This window comes from Salmo salar, chromosome 07 (genome assembly GCF_965601325.2).
Source record: "Salmo salar chromosome 07, fSalSal1, whole genome shotgun sequence".
NCBI classification, from domain to species: Eukaryota; Metazoa; Chordata; class Actinopteri; order Salmoniformes; family Salmonidae; genus Salmo; species Salmo salar.
The window spans coordinates 27757974-27778221 of NC_138297.1; the positions used below are offsets into that span (position 1 = coordinate 27757974).

At 41.4% G+C, this 20248-nt stretch overlaps 11 non-coding genes across 11 annotated transcripts; all 11 read right to left on the bottom strand.

Moving 5' to 3' along the window:
• Positions 1-2058: 2058 nt before the first annotated feature.
• trnan-guu (transfer RNA asparagine (anticodon GUU)) lies at positions 2059-2132 on the bottom strand. The gene has a single exon. It is a non-coding gene; the product is annotated as a tRNA-Asn (tRNA).
• Positions 2133-3245: 1113 nt separating this feature from the next.
• trnan-guu (transfer RNA asparagine (anticodon GUU)) lies at positions 3246-3319 on the bottom strand. Its single transcript has one exon. It is a non-coding gene; the product is annotated as a tRNA-Asn (tRNA).
• A 1103-nt stretch (positions 3320-4422) lies between these two features.
• trnan-guu (transfer RNA asparagine (anticodon GUU)) lies at positions 4423-4496 on the bottom strand. The gene has a single exon. It is a non-coding gene; the product is annotated as a tRNA-Asn (tRNA).
• A 1113-nt stretch (positions 4497-5609) lies between these two features.
• Positions 5610-5683, bottom strand: trnan-guu (transfer RNA asparagine (anticodon GUU)). The gene has a single exon. It is a non-coding gene; the product is annotated as a tRNA-Asn (tRNA).
• Positions 5684-6786: 1103 nt separating this feature from the next.
• Positions 6787-6860, bottom strand: trnan-guu (transfer RNA asparagine (anticodon GUU)). The gene has a single exon. It is a non-coding gene; the product is annotated as a tRNA-Asn (tRNA).
• Positions 6861-7973: 1113 nt separating this feature from the next.
• trnan-guu (transfer RNA asparagine (anticodon GUU)) lies at positions 7974-8047 on the bottom strand. Its single transcript has one exon. It is a non-coding gene; the product is annotated as a tRNA-Asn (tRNA).
• Positions 8048-11541: 3494 nt separating this feature from the next.
• trnan-guu (transfer RNA asparagine (anticodon GUU)) lies at positions 11542-11615 on the bottom strand. The gene has a single exon. It is a non-coding gene; the product is annotated as a tRNA-Asn (tRNA).
• A 475-nt stretch (positions 11616-12090) lies between these two features.
• trnan-guu (transfer RNA asparagine (anticodon GUU)) lies at positions 12091-12164 on the bottom strand. Its single transcript has one exon. It is a non-coding gene; the product is annotated as a tRNA-Asn (tRNA).
• A 1113-nt stretch (positions 12165-13277) lies between these two features.
• On the bottom strand, positions 13278-13351 carry trnan-guu (transfer RNA asparagine (anticodon GUU)). The gene has a single exon. It is a non-coding gene; the product is annotated as a tRNA-Asn (tRNA).
• A 2299-nt stretch (positions 13352-15650) lies between these two features.
• Positions 15651-15724, bottom strand: trnan-guu (transfer RNA asparagine (anticodon GUU)). The gene has a single exon. It is a non-coding gene; the product is annotated as a tRNA-Asn (tRNA).
• Positions 15725-16837: 1113 nt separating this feature from the next.
• On the bottom strand, positions 16838-16911 carry trnan-guu (transfer RNA asparagine (anticodon GUU)). Its single transcript has one exon. It is a non-coding gene; the product is annotated as a tRNA-Asn (tRNA).
• Positions 16912-20248: the final 3337 nt, after the last annotated feature.

Consider the following 20248-nt stretch of genomic DNA (forward strand, 5'->3'; position numbering starts at 1 on the left):
TCTGGCAGGAGTAAATTTGGCCACAATCATAAATATACTTTGACAAATATATATCTTAAACAACTGCGTTTTCACGAATGTAATATATGATCGCCAAGCCCATTCAAAATAATTAGGGGACTGACCCTGGAAGAATGATGTAATGGCGAGTCACTTTCATGTCGTATAGGCACACATATTCACACAAATACACACATACTGGACCAACATTGTACTTCAAGCGAAATACATTTAAATGCTAAGGGTTTTCATGCCAGATTGACATCATTTACATTGTCATACTTGCCGGATTAATATGAATAAATGATATGTTCCATGGAGACCACAGAATGATCAAGCTATTGAGTAACAGAAGATCAGAGACCATTGACAGCCATTTAGGTATAGTATAGCAGCAGGTATAGGAACTTGTCATCTTTCATGTTCAACAACACACCAATCACATGTGACAATAGGAAACAAAGCAGGTCAAAAGCGAGCTTACTGTAAATCCAGGAAGGTCTTTCCACATGACTATAAATGGAAAGATAGCATCTCTGGGTGGGCTCAAATCACCAACCTTTAAACTAACGGCCTAAGGCGCTAACCAATTGCGCCACAGAGACTTGTGATTATATTCACCCTCAGCAGGCCAAAGTCTCATGGAAGCTCACTACAAGTCAGGAAGTTTCACATCGCTACCATCTGAAAAATGTCATCCATGGGTGGTGTCGAAGAACCAATCTTTAGATAGATTGTCAAACACACTAACTGATTGCACTAGAGAGGCTTGTGTTGGCATTGACCCTCAGCAGGACAAAGTAACAGGGAATCTCATTACAGGTCCAGGATGTCACATCTGCATCATGGAGCACAACAATCTGAAAACTCTCATCCCAGGGTGGGCTCGAACCACCAACCTTTAGATTAACAGTCTAACGCGCTAACCAATTGCGCCACAGTGACTTTTTGTGTGTCTGACCCTGACACTTGATCGCTGGCCATCCGTGATCTCATCCAACTGTACATGGAGTTTACGAAACAACAACACTTTGTTCCAATGGTTGTGTCAATGTGCATCGAAAGTGCCGCAACATTTTCAAGGATGTAGCCCTGTAGTTTTCTAACGTTTGTTAGCTTTTTGAATGGCCTTAAAAGGGCAAAAATGTAGCACAATGTTCGTCAGCACAACATTTTATAAAAAGGCATCTGGCAGGAGTAAATTTGGCCACAATCATAAATATACTTTGACAAATATATATCTTAAACAACTGCGTTTTCACGAATGTAATATATGATCGCCAAGCCCATTCAAAATAATTAGGGGACTGACCCTGGAAGAATGATGTAATGGCGAGTCACTTTCATGTCGAATAGGCACACATATTCACACAAATACACACATACTGGACCAACATTGTACTTCAAGCGAAATACATTTAAATGCTAAGGGTTTTCATGCCAGATTGACATCATTTACATTGTCATACTTGCCGGATTAATATGAATAAATGATATGTTGCATGGAGACCACAGAATGATCAAGCTATTGAGTAACAGAAGATCAGAGACCATTGACAGCCATTTAGGTATAGTATAGCAGCAGGTATAGGAACTTGTCATCTTTCATGTTCAACAACACACCAATCACATGTGACAATAGGAAACAAAGTAGGTCAAAAGCGAGCTTACTGTAAATCCAGGAAGGTCTTTCCACATCACTATAAATGGGAAGATAGCATCTCTGGGTGGGCTCAAATCACCAACCTTTAAACTAACGGCCTAAGGCGCTAACCAATTGCGCCACAGAGACTTGTGATTATATTCACCCTCAGCAGGCCAAAGTCTCATGGAAGCTCACTACAAGTCAGGAAGTTTCACATCGCTACCATCTGAAAAATGTCATCCATGGGTGGTGTCGAAGAACCAATCTTTAGATAGATTGTCAAACACACTAACTGACTGCACTAGAGAGGCTTGTGTTGGCATTGACCCTCAGCAGGACAAAGTAACAGGGAATCTCATTACAGGTCCAGGATGTCACATCCGCATCATGGAGCACAACAAACTGAAAACTCTCGTCCCTGGGTGGGCTCGAACCACCAACCTTTAGATTAACAGTCTAACGCGCTAACCAATTGCGCCACAGAGACTTGTTGTGTGTCTGACCCTGACACTTGATCACTGGCCATCCGTGATCTCATCCAACTGTACATGGAGTTTACGAAACAACAACACTTTGTTCCAATGGTTGTGTCAACGTGCATCGAAAGTGCCGCAACATTTTCAAGGAAGTAGCCCTGTAGTTTTCTAACGTTTGTTAGCTTTTTGAATGGCCTTAAAAGGGCAAAAATGTAGCACAATGTTCGTCAGCTCAACATTATATAAAAAGGCATCTGGCAGGAGTAAATTCAGCCACAATCACAAATATAATTTGATAAATATATATCTTAAACAACTGCGTTTTCACGAATGTAATATATGATCGCCAAGCCCATTCAAAATAATTAGGGGACTGACCCTGGAAGAATGATGTAATGGCGAGTCACGTTCATGGCGTATAGGCACACATATTCACACAAACACACACATACTGGACCAACATTGTCCTTCAAGCGAAATACATTTAAATGCTAAGGGTTTTCATGCCAGATTGACATCATTTACATTGTCATACTTGCCGGATTAATATGAATAAATGATATGTTCCATGGAGACCACAGAATGATCAAGCTATTGAGTAACAGAAGATCAGAGACCACTGACAGCCATTTAGGTATAGTATAGCAGCAGGTATAGGAACTTGTCATCTTTCATGTTCAACAACACACCAATCACATGTGACAATAGGAAACAAAGCAGGTCAAAAGCGAGCTTACTGTAAATCCAGGAAGGTCTTTCCACATCAGTATAAATGGAATGATAGCATCTCTGGGTGGGCTCAAATCACCAACCTTTAAACTAACGGCCTAAGGCGCTAACCAATTGCACCACAGAGACTTGTGATTATATTCACCCTCAGCAGGCCAAAGTCTCATGGAAGCTCACTACAAGTCAGGAAGTTTCACATCGCTACCATCTGAAAAATGTCATCCATGGGTGGTGTCGAAGCACCAATCTTTAGATAGATTGTCAAACACACTAACTGATTGCACTAGAGAGGCTTGTGTTGGCATTGACCCTCAGCAGGACAAAGTAACAGGGAATCTCATTACAGGTCCAGGATGTCACATCCGCATCATGGAGCACAACAAACTGAAAACTCTCGTCCCTGGGTGGGCTCGAACCACCAACCTTTAGATTAACAGTCTAACGCGCTAACCAATTGCGCCACAGAGACTTGTTGTGTGTCTGACCCTGACACTTGATCGCTGGCCATCCGTGATCTCATCCAACTGTACATGGAGTTTACGAAACAACAACACTTTGTTCCAATGGTTGTGTCAATGTGCATCGAAAGTGCCGCAACATTTTCAAGGATGTAGCCCTGTAGTTTTCTAACGTTTGTTAGCTTTTTGAATGGCCTTAAAAGGGCAAAAATGTAGCACAATGTTCGTCAGCACAACATTATATAAAAAGGCATCTGGCAGGAGTAAATTTGGCCACAATCATAAATATACTTTGATAAATATATATCTTAAACAACTGCGTTTTCACGAATGTAATATATGATCGCCAAGCCCATTCAAAATAATTAGGGGACTGACCCTGGAAGAATGATGTAATGGCGAGTCACTTTCATGTCGTATAGGCACACATATTCACACAAATACACACATACTGGACCAACATTGTACTTCAAGCGAAATACATTTAAATGCTAAGGGTTTTCATGCCAGATTGACATCATTTACATTGTCATACTTGCCGGATTAATATGAATAAATGATATGTTCCATGGAGACCACAGAATGATCAAGCTATTGAGTAACAGAAGATCAGAGACCATTGACAGCCATTTAGGTATAGTATAGCAGCAGGTATAGGAACTTGTCATCTTTCATGTTCAACAACACACCAATCACATGTGACAATAGGAAACAAAGCAGGTCAAAAGCGAGTTTACTGTAAATCCAGGAAGGTCTTTCCACATCAGTATAAATGGAATGATAGCATCTCTGGGTGGGCTCAAATCACCAACCTTTAAACTAACGGCCTAAGGCGCTAACCAATTGCACCACAGAGACTTGTGATTATATTCACCCTCAGCAGGCCAAAGTCTCATGGAAGCTCACTAGGTTTAACATCGCTACAATATGAAAAATGTCATCCATGAGTGGTGTCGAAGCACCAATCTTTAGATAGCTTGTCAAACACACTAACTGATAGCACTAGAGAGGCTTGTGTTGGCATTGACCCTCAGCAGGACAAAGTAACAGGGAATCTCATTACAGGTCCAGGATGTCAAATCCGCATCATGGCGCACAACAAACTGAAAACTCTCATCCCTGGGTGGGCTCGAACCACCAACCTTTAGATTAACAGTCTAACGCGCTAACCAATTGCGCCACAGAGACTTGTTGTGTGTCTGACCCTGACACTTGATCGCTGGCCATCCGTGATCTCATCCAACTGTACATGGAGTTTACGAAACAACAACACTTTGTTCCAATGGTTGTGTCAACGTGCATCGAAAGTGCCGCAACATTTTCAAGGAGGTAACCATGTAGTTTTCTAACGTTTGTTAGCTTTTTGAATGGCCTTAAAAGGGCAAAAATGTAGCACAATGTTCGTCAGCACAACATTATATAAAAAGGCATCTGGCAGGAGTAAATTTGGCCACAATCACAAATATAATTTGATAAATATATATCTTAAACAACAGCGTTTTCACGAATGTAATATATGATCGCCAAGCCCATTCAAAATAATTAGGGGACTGACCCCGGAAGAATGATGTAATGGCGAGTCACTTTCATGGCGTATAGGCACACATATTCACACAAACACACACATACTGGACCAACATTGTCCTTCAAGCGAAATACATTGAAATGCTAAGGGTTTTCATGCCAGATTGACATCATTTACATTGTCATACTTGCCGGATTAATATGAATAAATGATATGTTCCATGGAGACCACAGAATGATCAAGCTATTGAGTAACAGAAGATCAGAGACCACTGACAGCCATTTAGGTATAGTATAGCAGCAGGTATAGGAACTTGTCATCTTTCATGTTCAACAACACACCAATCACATGTGACAATAGGAAACAAAGCAGGTCAAAAGCGAGCTTACTGTAAATCCAGGAAGGTCTTTCCACATCAGTATAAATGGAATGATAGCATCTCTGGGTGGGCTCAAATCACCAACCTTTAAACTAACGGCCTAAGGCGCTAACCAATTGCACCACAGAGACTTGTGATTATAGTCACCCTCAGCAGGCCAAAGTCTCATGGAAGCTCACTACAAGTCAGGAAGTTTCACTTCGCTACCATCTGAAAAATGTCATCCATGGGTGGTGTCGAAGCACCAATCTTTAGATAGATTGTCAAATACACTAACTGATTGCACTAGAGAGGCTTGTGTTGGCATTGACCCTCAGCAGGACAAAGTAACAGGGAATCTCATTACAGGTCCAGGATGTCACATCCGCATCATGGAGCACAACAAACTGAAAACTCTCGTCCCTGGGTGGGCTCGAACCACCAACCTTTAGATTAACAGTCTAACGCGCTAACCAATTGCGCCACAGAGACTTGTTGTGTGTCTGTCCCTGACACTTGATCGCTGGCCATCCGTGATCTCATCCAACTGTACATGGAGTTTACGAAACAACAACACTTTGTTCCAATGGTTGTGTCAATGTGCATCGAAAGTGCCGCAACATTTTCAAGGATGTAGCCCTGTAGTTTTCTAACGTTTGTTAGCTTTTTGAATGGCCTTAAAAGGGCAAAAATGTAGCACAATGTTCGTCAGCACAACATTATATAAAAAGGCATCTGGCAGGAGTAAATTTGGCCACAATCATAAATATACTTTGATAAATATATATCTTAAACAACTGCGTTTTCACGAATGTAATATATGATCGCCAAGCCCATTCAAAATAATTAGGGGACTGACCCTGGAAGAATGATGTAATGGCGAGTCACTTTCATGTCGTATAGGCACACATATTCACACAAATACACACATACTGGACCAACATTGTACTTCAAGCGAAATACATTTAAATGCTAAGGGTTTTCATGCCAGATTGACATCATTTACATTGTCATACTTGCCGGATTAATATGAATAAATGATATGTTCCATGGAGACCACAGAATGATCAAGCTATTGAGTAACAGAAGATCAGAGACCATTGACAGCCATTTAGGTATAGTATAGCAGCAGGTATAGGAACTTGTCATCTTTCATGTTCAACAACACACCAATCACATGTGACAATAGGAAACAAAGCAGGTCAAAAGCGAGTTTACTGTAAATCCAGGAAGGTCTTTCCACATCAGTATAAATGGAATGATAGCATCTCTGGGTGGGCTCAAATCACCAACCTTTAAACTAACGGCCTAAGGCGCTAACCAATTGCACCACAGAGACTTGTGATTATATTCACCCTCAGCAGGCCAAAGTCTCATGGAAGCTCACTAGGTTTAACATCGCTACAATATGAAAAATGTCATCCATGAGTGGTGTCGAAGCACCAATCTTTAGATAGCTTGTCAAACACACTAACTGATAGCACTAGAGAGGCTTGTGTTGGCATTGACCCTCAGCAGGACAAAGTAACAGGGAATCTCATTACAGGTCCAGGATGTCAAATCCGCATCATGGCGCACAACAAACTGAAAACTCTCATCCCTGGGTGGGCTCGAACCACCAACCTTTAGATTAACAGTCTAACGCGCTAACCAATTGCGCCACAGAGACTTGTTGTGTGTCTGACCCTGACACTTGATCGCTGGCCATCCGTGATCTCATCCAACTGTACATGGAGTTTACGAAACAACAACACTTTGTTCCAATGGTTGTGTCAACGTGCATCGAAAGTGCCGCAACATTTTCAAGGAAGTAACCATGTAGTTTTCTAACGTTTGTTAGCTTTTTGAATGGCCTTAAAAGGGCAAAAATGTAGCACAATGTTCGTCAGCACAACATTATATAAAAAGGCATCTGGCAGGAGTAAATTTGGCCACAATCACAAATATAATTTGATAAATATATATCTTAAACAACAGCGTTTTCACGAATGTAATATATGATCGCCAAGCCCATTCAAAATAATTAGGGGACTGACCCCGGAAGAATGATGTAATGGCGAGTCACTTTCATGGCGTATAGGCACACATATTCACACAAACACACACATACTGGACCAACATTGTCCTTCAAGCGAAATACATTGAAATGCTAAGGGTTTTCATGCCAGATTGACATCATTTACATTGTCATACTTGCCGGATTAATATGAATAAATGATATGTTCCATGGAGACCACAGAATGATCAAGCTATTGAGTAACAGAAGATCAGAGACCACTGACAGCCATTTAGGTATAGTATAGCAGCAGGTATAGGAACTTGTCATCTTTCATGTTCAACAACACACCAATCACATGTGACAATAGGAAACAAAGCAGGTCAAAAGCAAGCTTACTGTAAATCCAGGAAGGTCTTTCCACATCAGTATAAATGGAATGATAGCATCTCTGGGTGGGCTCAAATCACCAACCTTTAAACTAACGGCCTAAGGCGCTAACCAATTGCACCACAGAGACTTGTGATTATATTCACCCTCAGCAGGCCAAAGTCTCATGGAAGCTCACTACAAGTCAGGAAGTTTCACTTCGCTACCATCTGAAAAATGTCATCCATGGGTGGTGTCGAAGCACCAATCTTTAGATAGATTGTCAAATACACTAACTGATTGCACTAGAGAGGCTTGTGTTGGCATTGACCCTCAGCAGGACAAAGTAACAGGGAATCTCATTACAGGTCCAGGATGTCACATCCGCATCATGGAGCACAACAAACTGAAAACTCTCGTCCCTGGGTGGGCTCGAACCACCAACCTTTAGATTAACAGTCTAACGCGCTAACCAATTGCGCCACAGAGACTTGTTGTGTGTCTGACCCTGACACTTGATCGCTGGCCATCCGTGATCTCATCCAACTGTACATGGAGTTTACGAAACAACAACACTTTGTTCCAATGGTTGTGTCAATGTGCATCGAAAGTGCCGCAACATTTTCAAGGATGTAGCCCTGTAGTTTTCTAACGTTTGTTAGCTTTTTGAATGGCCTTAAAAGGGCAAAAATGTTCAAAAAAGCACAATGTTCGTCAGCACAACATTATATAAAAAGGCATCTGGCAGGAGTAAATTTGGCCACAATCATAAATATACTTTGATAAATATATATCTTAAACAACTGCGTTTTCACGAATGTAATATATGATCGCCAAGCCCATTCAAAATAATTAGGGGACTGACACTGGAAGAATGATGTAATGGCGAGTCACTTTCATGTCGTATAGGCACACATATTCACACAAATACACACATACTGGACCAACATTGTACTTCAAGCGAAATACATTTAAATGCTAAGGGTTTTCATGCCAGATTGACATCATTTACATTGTCATACTTGCCGGATTAATATGAATAAATGATATGTTCCATGGAGACCACAGAATGATCAAGCTATTGAGTAACAGAAGATCAGAGACCATTGACAGCCATTTAGGTATAGTATAGCAGCAGGTATAGGAACTTGTCATCTTTCATGTTCAACAACACACCAATCACATGTGACAATAGGAAACAAAGCAGGTCAAAAGCGAGTTTACTGTAAATCCAGGAAGGTCTTTCCACATCAGTATAAATGGAATGATAGCATCTCTGGGTGGGCTCAAATCACCAACCTTTAAACTAACGGCCTAAGGCGCTAACAAATTGCACCACAGAGACTTGTGATTATATTCACCCTCAGCAGGCCAAAGTCTCATGGAAGCTCACTACAAGTCAGGAAGTTTCACATCGCTACCATCTGAAAAATGTCATCCTTGGGTGGTGTCGAAGCACCAATCTTTAGATAGATTGTCAAACACACTAACTGATTGCACTAGAGAGGCTTGTGTTGGCATTGACCCTCAGCAGGACAAAGTAACAGGGAATCTCATTACAGGTCCAGGATGTCACATCCGCATCATGGAGCACAACGAACTGAAAACTCTCCTCCCTGGGTGGGCTCGAACCACCAACCTTTAGATTAACAGTCTAACGCGCTAACCAATTGCGCCACAGAGACTTGTTGTGTGTCTGACCCTGACACTTGATCGCTGGCCATCCGTGATCTCATCCAACTGTACATGGAGTTTACGAAACAACAACACTTTGTTCCAATGGTTGTGTCAATGTGCATCGAAAGTGCCGCAACATTTTCAAGGATGTAGCCCTGTAGTTTTCTAACGTTCGTTAGCTTTTTGAATGGCCTTAAAAGGGCAAAAATGTAGCACAATGTTCGTCAGCACAACATTATATAAAAAGGCATCTGGCAGGAGTAAATTTGGCCACAATCATAAATATACTTTGACAAATATATATCTTAAACAACTGCGTTTTCACGAATGTAATATATGATCGCCAAGCCCATTCAAAATAATTAGGGGACTGACCCTGGAAGAATGATGTAATGGCGAGTCACTTTCATGTCGTATAGGCACACATATTCACACAAATACACACATACTGGACCAACATTGTACTTCAAGCGAAATACATTTAAATGCTAAGGGTTTTCATGCCAGATTGACATCATTTACATTGTCATACTTGCCGGATTAATATGAATAAATGATATGTTCCATGGAGACCACAGAATGATCAAGCTATTGAGTAACAGAAGATCAGAGACCATTGACAGCCATTTAGGTATAGTATAGCAGCAGGTATAGGAACTTGTCATCTTTCATGTTCAACAACACACCAATCACATGTGACAATAGGAAACAAAGCAGGTCAAAAGCGAGCTTACTGTAAATCCAGGAAGGTCTTTCCACATCACTATAAATGGAAAGACAGCATCTCTGGGTGGGCTCACATCACCAACCTTTAAACTAACGGCCTAAGGCGCTAACCAATTGCGCCACAGAGACTTGTGATTATATTCACCCTCAGCAGGCCAAAGTCTCATGGAAGCTCACTACAAGTCAGGAAGTTTCACATCGCTACCATCTGAAAAATGTCATCCATGGGTGGTGTTGAAGCACCAATCTTTAGATAGATTGTCAAACACACTAACTGATTGCACTAGAGAGGCTTGTGTTGGCATTGACCCTCAGCAGGACAAAGTAACAGGGAATCTCATTACAGGTCCAGGATGTCACATCTGCATCATGGAGCACAACAATCTGAAAACTCTCATCCCAGGGTGGGCTCGAACCACCAACCTTTAGATTAACAGTCTAAAGCGCTAACCAATTGCGCCACAGTGACTTTTTGTGTGTCTGACCCTGACACTTGATCGCTGGCCATCCGTGATCTCATCCAACTGTACATGGAGTTTACGAAACAACAACACTTTGTTCCAATGGTTGTGTCAATGTGCATCGAAAGTGCCGCAACATTTTCAAGGATGTAGCCCTGTAGTTTTCTAACGTTTGTTAGCTTTTTGAATGGCCTTAAAAGGGCAAAAATGTAGCACAATGTTCGTCAGCACAACATTATATAAAAAGGCATCTGGCAGGAGTAAATTTGGCCACAATCATAAATATACTTTGATAAATATATATCTTAAACAACTGCGTTTTCACGAATGTAATATATGATCGCCAAGCCCATTCAAAATAATTAGGGGACTGACCCTGGAAGAATGATGTAATGGCGAGTCACTTTCATGTCGAATAGGCACACATATTCACACAAATACACACATACTGGACCAACATTGTACTTCAAGCGAAATACATTTAAATGCTAAGGGTTTTCATGCCAGATTGACATCATTTACATTGTCATACTTGCCGGATTAATATGAATAAATGATATGTTGCATGGAGACCACAGAATGATCAAGCTATTGAGTAACAGAAGATCAGAGACCATTGACAGCCATTTAGGTATAGTATAGCAGCAGGTATTGGAACTTGTCATCTTTCATGTTCAACAACACACCAATCACATGTTACAATAGGAAACAAAGCAGGTCAAAAGCGAGTTTACTGTAAATCCAGGAAGGTCTTACCACATCACTATAAATGGAAAGATAGCATCTCTGGGTGGGCTCAAATCACCAACCTTTAAACTAACGGCCTAAGGCGCTAACCAATTGCGCCACAGAGACTTGTGATTATATTCACCCTCAGCAGGCCAAAGTCTCATGGAAGCTCACTACAAGTCAGGAAGTTTCACATCGCTACAATCTGAAAAATGTCATCCATGGGTGGTGTCGAAGCACCAATCTTTAGATAGATTGTCAAACACACTAACTGATTGCACGAGAGAGGCTTGTGTTGGCATTGACCCTCAGCAGGACAAAGTAACAGGGAATCTCATTACAGGTCCAGGATGTCACATCCGCATCATGGAGCACAACAAACTGAAAACTCTCGTCCCTGGGTGGGATCGAACCACCAACCTTTAGATTAACAGTCTAACGCGCTAACCAATTGCGCCACAGAGACTTGTGGCAGCAGGTATAGGAACTTGTCATCTTTCATGTTCAACAACACACCAATCACATGTGACAATAGGAAACAAAGCAGGTCAAAAGCGAGTTTACTGTAAATCCAGGAAGGTCTTTCCACATCAGTATAAATGGAATGATAGCATCTCTGGGTGGGCTCAAATCACCAACCTTTAAACTAACGGCCTAAGGAGCTAACCAATTGCACCACAGAGACTTGTGATTATATTCACCCTCAGCAGGCCAAAGTCTCATGGAAGCTCACTAGGTTTAACATCGCTACAATATGAAAAATGTCATCCATGGGTGGTGTCGAAGCACCAATCTTTAGATAGCTTGTCAAACACACTAACTGATAGCACTAGAGAGGCTTGTGTTGGCATTGACCCTCAGCAGGACAAAGTAACAGGGAATCTCATTACAGGTCCAGGATGTCACATCCGCATCATGGAGCACAACAAACTGAAAACTCAAGTCCCTGGGTGGGATCGAACCACCAACCTTTAGATTAACAGTCTAACGCACTAACCAATTGCGCCACAGAGACTTGTTGTGTGCCTGACCCTGACACTTGATCGCTGGCCATCCGTGATCTCATCCAACTGTACATGGAGTTTACGAAACAACAACACTTTGTTCCAATGGTTGTGTCAATGTGCATCGAAAGTGCCGCAACATTTTCAAGGATGTAGCCCTGTAGTTTTCTAACGTTTGTTAGCTTTTTGAATGGCCTTAAAAGGGCAAAAATGTAGCACAATGTTCGTCAGCACAACATTATATAAAAAGGCATCTGGCAGGAGTAAATTTGGCCACAATCATAAATATACTTTGATAAATATATATCTTAAACAACTGCGTTTTCACGAATGTAATATATGATCGCCAAGCCCATTCAAAATAATTAGGGGACTGACCCTGGAAGAATGATGTAATGGCGAGTCACTTTCATGTCGTATAGGCACACATATTCACACAAATACACACATACTGGACCAACATTGTACTTCAAGCGAAATACATTTAAATGCTAAGGGTTTTCATGCCAGATTGACATCATTTACATTGTCATACTTGCCGGATTAATATGAATAAATGATATGTTCCATGGAGACCACAGAATGATCAAGCTATTGAGTAACAGAAGATCAGAGACCATTGACAGCCATTTAGGTATAGTATAGCAGCAGGTATAGGAACTTGTCATCTTTCATGTTCAACAACACACCAATCACATGTGACAATAGGAAACAAAGCAGGTCAAAAGCGAGTTTACTGTAAATCCAGGAAGGTCTTACCACATCAGTATAAATGGAATGATAGCATCTCTGGGTGGGCTCAAATCACCAACCTTTAAACTAACGGCCTAAGGCGCTAACCAATTGCGCCACAGAGACTTGTGATTATATTCACCCTCAGCAGGCCAAAGTCTCATGGAAGCTCACTACAAGTCAGGAAGTTTCACATCGCTACAATCTGAAAAATGTCATCCATGGGTGGTGTCGAAGCACCAATCTTTAGATAGATTGTCAAACACACTAACTGATTGCACGAGAGAGGCTTGTGTTGGCATTGACCCTCAGCAGGACAAAGTAACAGGGAATCTCATTACAGGTCCAGGATGTCACATCCGCATCATGGAGCACAACAAACTGAAAACTCTCGTCCCTGGGTGGGCTCGAACCACCAACCTTTAGATTAACAGTCTAACGCACTAACCAATTGCGCCACAGAGACTTGTTGTGTGCCTGACCCTGACACTTGATCGCTGGCCATCCGTGATCTCATCCAACTGTACATGGAGTTTACGAAACAACAACACTTTGTTCCAATGGTTGTGTCAATGTGCATCGAAAGTGCCGCAACATTTTCAAGGATGTAGCCCTGTAGTTTTCTAACGTTTGTTAGCTTTTTGAATGGCCTTAAAAGGGCAAAAATGTAGCACAATGTTCGTCAGCACAACATTATATAAAAAGGCATCTGGCAGGAGTAAATTTGGCCACAATCATAAATATACTTTGATAAATATATATCTTAAACAACTGCGTTTTCACGAATGTAATATATGATCGCCAAGCCCATTCAAAATAATTAGGGGACTGACCCTGGAAGAATGATGTAATGGCGAGTCACTTTCATGTCGTATAGGCACACATATTCACACAAATACACACATACTGGACCAACATTGTACTTCAAGCGAAATACATTTAAATGCTAAGGGTTTTCATGCCAGATTGACATCATTTACATTGTCATACTTGCCGGATTAATATGAATAAATGATATGTTCCATGGAGACCACAGAATGATCAAGCTATTGAGTAACAGAAGATCAGAGACCATTGACAGCCATTTAGGTATAGTATAGCAGCAGGTATAGGAACTTGTCATCTTTCATGTTCAACAACACACCAATCACATGTGACAATAGGAAACAAAGCAGGTCAAAAGCGAGTTTACTGTAAATCCAGGAAGGTCTTACCACATCAGTATAAATGGAATGATAGCATCTCTGGGTGGGCTCAAATCACCAACCTTTAAACTAACGGCCTAAGGCGCTAACCAATTGCGCCACAGAGACTTGTGATTATATTCACCCTCAGCAGGCCAAAGTCTCATGGAAGCTCACTACAAGTCAGGAAGTTTCACATCGCTACAATCTGAAAAATGTCATCCATGGGTGGTGTCGAAGCACCAATCTTTAGATAGATTGTCAAACACACTAACTGATTGCACGAGAGAGGCTTGTGTTGGCATTGACCCTCAGCAGGACAAAGTAACAGGGAATCTCATTACAGGTCCAGGATGTCACATCCGCATCATGGAGCACAACAAACTGAAAACTCTCGTCCCTGGGTGGGCTCGAACCACCAACCTTTAGATTAACAGTCTAACGCACTAACCAATTGCGACACAGAGACTTTTGGGTGTCTGACCCTGACACTTGATCGCTGGCCATCCGTGATCTCATCCAACTGTACATGGAGTTTACGAAACAACAAAACTTTGTTCCAATGGTTGTGTCAATGTGCATCGAAAGTGCCGCAACATTTTCAAGGATGTAGCCCTGTAGTTTTCTAACGTTTGTTAGCTTTTTGAATGGCCTTAAAAGGGCAAAAATGTAGCACAATGTTCGTCAGCACAACATTTTATAAAAAGGCATCTGGCAGGAGTAAATTTGGCCACAATCATAAATATACTTTGACAAATATATATCTTAAACAACTGCGTTTTCACGAATGTAATATATGATCGCCAAGCCCATTCAAAATAATTAGGGGACTGACCCTGGAAGAATGATGTAATGGCGAGTCACTTTCATGTCGTATAGGCACACATATTCACACAAATACACACATACTGGACCAACATTGTACTTCAAGCGAAATACATTTAAATGCTAAGGGTTTTCATGCCAGATTGACATCATTTACATTGTCATACTTGCCGGATTAATATGAATAAATGATATGTTCCATGGAGACCACAGAATGATCAAGCTATTGAGTAACAGAAGATCAGAGACCATTGACAGCCATTTAGGTATAGTATAGCAGCAGGTATAGGAACTTGTCATCTTTCATGTTCAACAACACACCAATCACATGTGACAATAGGAAACAAAGTAGGTCAAAAGCGAGCTTACTGTAAATCCAGGAAGGTCTTTCCACATCACTATAAATGGAAAGATAGCATCTCTGGGTGGGCTCAAATCACCAACCTTTAAACTAACGGCCTAAGGCGCTAACCAATTGCGCCACAGAGACTTGTGATTATATTCACCCTCAGCAGGCCAAAGTCTCATGGAAGCTCACTACAAGTCAGGAAGTTTCACATCGCTACCATCTGAAAAATGTCATCCATGGGTGGTGTCGAAGAACCAATCTTTAGATAGATTGTCAAACACACTAACTGATTGCACTAGAGAGGCTTGTGTTGGCATTGACCCTCAGCAGGACAAAGTAACAGGGAATCTCATTACAGGTCCAGGATGTCACATCCGCATCATGGAGCACAACAAACTGAAAAATCTCGTCCCTGGGTGGGCTCGAACCACCAACCTTTAGATTAACAGTCTAACGCGCTAACCAATTGCGCCACAGAGACTTGTTGTGTGTCTGACCCTGACACTTGATCGCTGGCCATCCGTGATCTCATCCAACTGTACATGGAGTTTACGAAACAACAACACTTTGTTCCAATGGTTGTGTCAATGTGCATCGAAAGTGCCGCAACATTTTCAAGGATGTAGCCCTGTAGTTTTCTAACGTTTGTTAGCTTTTTGAATGGCCTTAAAAGGGCAAAAATGTAGCACAATGTTCGTCAGCACAACATTATATAAAAAGGCATCTGGCAGGAGTAAATTTGGCCACAATCATAAATATACTTTGACAAATATATATCTTAAACAACTGCGTTTTCACGAATGTAATATATGATCGCCAAGCCCATTCAAAATAATTAGGGGACTGACCCTGGAAGAATGATGTAATGGCGAGTCACTTTCATGTCGTATAGGCACACATATTCACACAAATACACACATACTGGACCAACATTGTACTTCAAGCGAAATACATTTAAATGCTAAGGGTTTTCATGCCAGATTGACATCATTTACATTGTCATACTTGCCGGATTAATATGAATAAATGATATGTTCCATGGAGACCACAGAATGATCAAGCTATTGAGTAACAGAAGATCAGAGACCATTGACAGCCATTTAGGTATAGTATAGCAGCAGGTATAGGAACTTGTCATCTTTCATGTTCAACAACACACCAATCACATGTGACAATAGGAAACAAAGTAGGTCAAAAGCGAGCTTACTGTAAATCCAGGAAGGTCTTTCCACATCACTATAAATGGAAAGATAGCATCTCTGGGTGGGCTCAAATAACCAACCTTTAAACTAACGGCCTAAGGCGCTAACCAATCGCGCCACAGAGACTTGTGATTATATTCACCCTCAGCAGGCCAAAGTCTCATGGAAGCTCACTACAAGTCAGGAAGTTTCACATCGCTACCATCTGAAAAATGTCATCCATGGGTGGTGTCGAAGAACCAATCTTTAGATAGATTGTCAAACACACTAACTGATTGCACTAGAGAGGCTTGTGTTGGCATTGACCCTCAGCAGGACAAAGTAACAGGGAATCTCATTACAGGTCCAGGATGTCACATCCGCATCATGGAGCACAACAAACTGAAAACTCTCGTCCCTGGGTGGGCTCGAACCACCAACCTTTAGATTAACAGTCTAACGCGCTAACCAATTGCGCCACAGAGACTTGTTGTGTGTCTGACCCTGACACTTGATCGCTGGCCATCCGTGATCTCATCCAACTGTACATGGAGTTTACGAAACAACAACACTTTGTTCCAATGGTTGTGTCAATGTGCATCGAAAGTGCCGCAACATTTTCAAGGATGTAGCCCTGTAGTTTTCTAACGTTTGTTAGCTTTTTGAATGGCCTTAAAAGGGCAAAAATGTAGCACAATGTTCGTCAGCACAACATTATATAAAAAGGCATCTGGCAGGAGTAAATTTGGCCACAATCATAAATATACTTTGACAAATATATATCTTAAACAACTGCGTTTTCACGAATGTAATATATGATCGCCAAGCCCATTCAAAATAATTAGGGGACTGACCCTGGAAGAATGATGTAATGGCGAGTCACTTTCATGTCGTATAGGCACACATATTCACACAAATACACACATACTGGACCAACATTGTACTTCAAGCGAAATACATTTAAATGCTAAGGGTTTTCATGCCAGATTGACATCATTTACATTGTCATACTTGCCGGATTAATATGAATAAATGATATGTTCCATGGAGACCACAGAATGATCAAGCTATTGAGTAACAGAAGATCAGAGACCATTGACAGCCATTTAGGTATAGTATAGCAGCAGGTATAGGAACTTGTCATCTTTCATGTTCAACAACACACCAATCACATGTGACAATAGGAAACAAAGCAGGTCAAAAGCGAGTTTACTGTAAATCCAGGAAGGTCTTACCACATCAGTATAAATGGAATGATAGCATCTCTGGGTGGGCTCAAATCACCAACCTTTAAACTAACGGCCTAAGGCGCTAACCAATCGCGCCACAGAGACTTGTGATTATGTTCACCCTCAGCAGGCCAAAGTCTCATGGAAGCTCACTACAAGTCAGGAAGTTTCACATCGCTACAATCTGAAAAATGTCATCCATGGGTGGTGTCGAAGCACCAATCTTTAGATAGATTGTCAAACACACTAACTGATTGCACGAGGGAGGCTTGTGTTGGCATTGACCCTCAGCAGGACAAAGTAACAGGGAATCTCATTACAGGTCCAGGATGTCACATCCGCATCATGGAGCACAACAAACTGAAAACTCTCGTCCCTGGGTGGGCTCGAACCACCAACCTTTAGATTAACAGTCTAACGCACTAACCAATTGCGACACAGAGACTTTTGGGTGTCTGACCCTGACACTTGATCGCTGGCCATCCGTGATCTCATCCAACTGTACATGGAGTTTACGAAACAACAAAACTTTGTTCCAATGGTTGTGTCAATGTGCATCGAAAGTGCCGCAACATTTTCAAGGATGTAGCCCTGTAGTTTTCTAACGTTTGTTAGCTTTTTGAATGGCCTTAAAAGGGCAAAAATGTAGCACAATGTTCGTCAGCACAACATTTTATAAAAAGGCATCTGGCAGGAGTAAATTTGGCCACAATCATAAATATACTTTGACAAATATATATCTTAAACAACTGCGTTTTCACGAATGTAATATATGATCGCCAAGCCCATTCAAAATAATTAGGGGACTGACCCTGGAAGAATGATGTAATGGCGAGTCACTTTCATGTCGTATAGGCACACATATTCACACAAATACACACATACTGGACCAACATTGTACTTCAAGCGAAATACATTTAAATGCTAAGGGTTTTCATGCCAGATTGACATCATTTACATTGTCATACTTGCCGGATTAATATGAATAAATGATATGTTCCATGGAGACCACAGAATGATCAAGCTATTGAGTAACAGAAGATCAGAGACCATTGACAGCCATTTAGGTATAGTATAGCAGCAGGTATAGGAACTTGTCATCTTTCATGTTCAACAACACACCAATCACATGTGACAATAGGAAACAAAGCAGGTCAAAAGCGAGTTTACTGTAAATCCAGGAAGGTCTTACCACATCAGTATAAATGGAATGATAGCATCTCTGGGTGGGCTCAAATCACCAACCTTTAAACTAACGGCCTAAGGCGCTAACCAATTGCGCCACAGAGACTTGTGATTATGTTCACCCTCAGCAGGCCAAAGTCTCATGGAAGCTCACTACAAGTCAGGAAGTTTCACATCGCTACAATCTGAAAAATGTCATCCATGGGTGGTGTCGAAGCACCAATCTTTAGATAGATTGTCAAACACACTAACTGATTGCACGAGGGAGGCTTGTGTTGGCATTGACCCTCAGCAGGACAAAGTAACAGGGAATCTCATTACAGGTCCAGGATGTCACATCCGCATCATGGAGCACAACAAACTGAAAACTCTCGTCCCTGGGTGGGCTCGAACCACCAACCTTTAGATTAACAGTCTAACGCACTAACCAATTGCGACACAGAGACTTTTGGGTGTCTGACCCTGACACTTGATCGCTGGCCATCCGTGATCTCATCCAACTGTACATGGAGTTTACGAAACAACAAAACTTTGTTCCAATGGTTGTGTCAATGTGCATCGAAAGTGCCGCAACATTTTCAAGGATGTAGCCCTGTAGTTTTCTAACGTTTGTTAGCTTTTTGAATGGCCTTAAAAGGGCAAAAATGTAGCACAATGTTCGTCAGCACAACATTTTATAAAAAGGCATCTGGCAGGAGTAAATTTGGCCACAATCATAAATATACTTTGACAAATATATATCTTAAACAACTGCGTTTTCACGAATGTAATATATGATCGCCAAGCCCATTCAAAATAATTAGGGGACTGACCCTGGAAGAATGATGTAATGGCGAGTCACTTTCATGTCGTATAGGCACACATATTCACACAAATACACACATACTGGACCAACATTGTACTTCAAGCGAAATACATTTAAATGCTAAGGGTTTTCATGCCAGATTGACATCATTTACATTGTCATACTTGCCGGATTAATATGAATAAATGATATGTTCCATGGAGACCACAGAATGATCAAGCTATTGAGTAACAGAAGATCAGAGACCATTGACAGCCATTTAGGTATAGTATAGCAGCAGGTATAGGAACTTGTCATCTTTCATGTTCAACAACACACCAATCACATGTGACAATAGGAAACAAAGTAGGTCAAAAGCGAGCTTACTGTAAATCCAGGAAGGTCTTTCCACATCACTATAAATGGAAAGATAGCATCTCTGGGTGGGCTCAAATCACCAACCTTTAAACTAACGGCCTAAGGCGCTAACCAATTGCGCCACAGAGACTTGTGATTATATTCACCCTCAGCAGGCCAAAGTCTCATGGAAGCTCACTACAAGTCAGGAAGTTTCACATCGCTACCATCTGAAAAATGTCATCCATGGGTGGTGTCGAAGAACCAAT